Source organism: Bison bison, unplaced genomic scaffold, assembly GCF_000754665.1.
Source record: "Bison bison bison isolate TAMUID 2011002044 unplaced genomic scaffold, Bison_UMD1.0 scf7180017864223, whole genome shotgun sequence".
NCBI lineage: Eukaryota > Metazoa > Chordata > Mammalia > Artiodactyla > Bovidae > Bison > Bison bison.
The window spans coordinates 2,649,067-2,649,420 of NW_011494795.1; positions in this window are offsets into that span (position 1 = coordinate 2,649,067).

Below are 354 nucleotides of genomic sequence, written 5' to 3' on the forward strand. Positions count from 1 at the left end.
GGGACAAAACAGTTTGCCAGCCCCCGCCCCCACCCAGCTTGAGGCCACCACTTGGCCTCAGAGCTTAGCACTGGCCCGGCCTCTCCTGCATAGTCCTCTTGAGTTGAAGATAGAGGTGCGCAGCCCAGCACCCGCTTCTCTGCGGCCAGCCCCACCCACCTCTGCCTTCGAGGCACGTCTGTGCCTATTAATTGGTCGGCACGTGGTGCCGGAGCCCGGCACGCCCCCATCGGCTCCACCCCTCCTTTGAGGCCCCGCCCCTCCAGGCCTTGTGTGCGTTCATTGGGCGGCCGCGGACCCTAGGCCCCGCCCATCTTGTCGCCCCCGCCCACTCACGGAGGGGGGGCCCTCCCC